The sequence below is a fragment of the Crocuta crocuta genome, unplaced genomic scaffold (genome assembly GCF_008692635.1).
Source record: "Crocuta crocuta isolate KB4526 unplaced genomic scaffold, BGI_CrCroc_1.0 scaffold20, whole genome shotgun sequence".
NCBI classification, from domain to species: Eukaryota; Metazoa; Chordata; class Mammalia; order Carnivora; family Hyaenidae; genus Crocuta; species Crocuta crocuta.
Window position 1 is genome coordinate 1,568,663 of NW_027527932.1, and position 2,982 is coordinate 1,571,644.

Here is a 2,982-nt window from a genome sequence, read left to right on the forward strand (position 1 = left end):
CATGGAACGAAAAAAAGGCCACCCCACCCTCAGAATGGGACTCTTCCTGAGTTAGTTTGGGGGATTTGAGGGCAGCATGGCCATTTCCTCTCGTGCACTATTAATGTAAGAGCCTGCATGTCCCCAGAACCCAGCCGTTTTACAGACACAAATCAATGTAGTCCTTTATTCATGAATATGAACAAATATCTATGGAACATTTGAAAGTCTACAACTTAGAAAAGAAGGTCCAAGGTAAAGAAAACAACTGATCCAAGAGGAAACAGACAATGCAAAAAAATAGTACAGAACTGTTTTTTTAAATGCTAATTGATATCCTTAGGGACATTTAAGAGGCTATTGCAGTAATAAAAACCAGGGCAAGGTGATATTAAAAGGAGCAATGAGAAAATAATTGCATTCCTAAAAACTAAAAGAATTTAGTGAGGTGAAAAATAACACATTGGTCATGACCAAATATCAGATTTGGAGATACAGTAGAATGGAAAATATCTCCCAGGTAACAGGAATATAGAGAGCAGAAAATAGAAAAGCATGGAGGATAGACCTGGAAGACTCAAGGGCTTCAGAGTTCCAGAAAGAGAAAGTAGAGAAAATGCATTGAAAGGAATGGAAGAAAGATATTAGTTATCAGATCAAAAGGGCCATTCATTCAAATAGAATGAATGAAAAACAACCACGCCTGGACAGCCTAGTGAACTGTAAAATCATTGAGGATAAAGATGAAAGCCTAGTGTTTCAGAGATGGGGACAGAACGAAAGAAAGAAAGAGAGCGAGAAAGAAAAACAGGCTAGCTACAAAACATGNAGAGGGGAAGGGGGGAGATGGGCATGGAGGAGGGCACTTGTGGGGATGAGCACTGGGTGTTGTGTGGAAACCAATTTGACAATAAACTATTTGTAAAAAAGAAGAACAGGCTAGCTACAAAGGAATGAAAATCAGATTATCATCAGATTTCTTCTCAGCAATACTGGATGCTAGAACACAGTAGTGCAAGATTCTTGAATTCTCGAGGGAAATAATTTTGAACTCAGAATTGTAGAACTAATAAAAGTAGCAACCACATAAGAGAATAAATAGTTCACACTCGCAAGGTGTCATAAAATTTAAATCCTATAAATTCTTTATGAAACAAAAAATAAACGTTACTTGAAGATGTTATACTGATCGGGTTCTCTAGGAAGCAGAAGTTGACACGGAACTAGAGTATAAAATTATAGTGGGGAGTAACATCTGTGAATGGAAAAGGAGAGGACACAATATTAGGTAGGGGTAGTTAGACAGCAATGCAAACCTGATGGTCTTGGTACCTGCAGGTACCAAAGATTTCCCTTCAAAGGAGTCCTGAATTGGGTAGGAATGACTAGGTTTTCATAAAATCACTTTGCTCAGTCATAGGCCAAAGGCTGAAAACCTCCACTGGAAAGCTGAGGTTGACCCTAAAAGAGTTAACACCTGGAGGCTCTCAGTTAACCATTCTCTTTGCAATTGAGCAGTTCTTTCTTGAAAGGCAATCTAGCAGCAAATCTCTGTGTCTGCGGTACATGTATTTCAGTGCAAAGAAAAAAAAACAACAAAAAATCCTACCACCACAACAACAAACAAACAAAATTTAAAAAATCCCAAAGAGAGGAGTATATAGAATTTAGGGAAAAAAGGGAACCAACCAAGGAACTCAAATCCCAAGTTGGCAGGGATACAGCAAGCCAAGAAGGCAATCAGGACAAATTAGAAAAAAACAAGAAGTGTCAGAGGACTCTAAGAAGATGGTCTTTCAAGAAGTAAGTGGATTCTTTGATAATAGTAGTATGGTAAGGACCAGGAAGACTTTAGAGGTATGATCATGGCTTGTCACTTTTCTCAAAAAACAAGCCAAAGATAATTAGAAATTTCTGGGAAAAAAATACAAAGAGCTTTATAAAGAATTCATGGTCCAAATATAAAACAAATCAAAATCTGGCACAATTTTGAGAGACTGATGGTGTATATTATGGACTAATTTTCCCCTACCCCTCTCCAAATTCTAATACTAACCCCCAGTACCTCAGAATGTTACTGTATTTAAAGGTATACAGTACCTTTAAAAAGGTAATTAGATTAAAACGAGGTCATTAGGGTGGGTGCTCATCCAGTAGGCTCATGCCTACTGTCCTTATAAGAGAGTAGGACACAGGGAGAGAGAAATATGCATGCATGCACAGAGAGACAGCCATGCGAATACACAGCAGGAAAGTGGCCATCTGCAAGCCAAGGAGAGAGGCCTCAGAAGAAATCGAACCTGCTGATATCTTGATCTTAGACCTTTAGCCTCCACAACTGTGAGAAAATACATTTCCGTTGTTTAAGCCACCCAGTCTGTGGTATTTTTTAATGGCAGCCCCAGGAAACTAATACAGGATTGGTGATGGAAATGAAATTTGCTTTCTTTTCTGCATTCTTTGGTATTGTTTGTATTTTTGTTTAACCATATTATACAAGTTATTTTACATAATGTGTAAGGCAGATCATTTTATAATTGTCGTCTAATAAAAGTTGGTTAGAAGTGAAAGAACTGATGACCAAAGATATGAAATGACTTGCCCTCTGGAACAGAGTTAAGTAATGGCAGACGAGTGAGTCTCTGGCTAGGACTCTGTAGCACTAGTTGGTCTCCCTGTCCCCAAATGGACACTCGAGGCAAGGTTAGGCAATGACCAGGACATTCTGGGAGTAGCAGTTTTCCACTTAGTAAATGGAACTCTCTTCTTACCTCTGGAACTCAAAGATCAAATCCCTAAGATTTGTTAACAGTGGTGTTCCACAAAAGTTATGTCAAGATGCCCTCAGATCTGAAGGGGAAAAAATCACTGTTCAACTTGAAAAATACCTTACACATATGCACATGAAAGAACTTTCAATTTCTTCCTCTCAGGTGAGGAAACCATTTTGCAGAGCAGGAAGCTCTACCAAGAAATGTTAAATAATTTCTTCAGGATAACTCT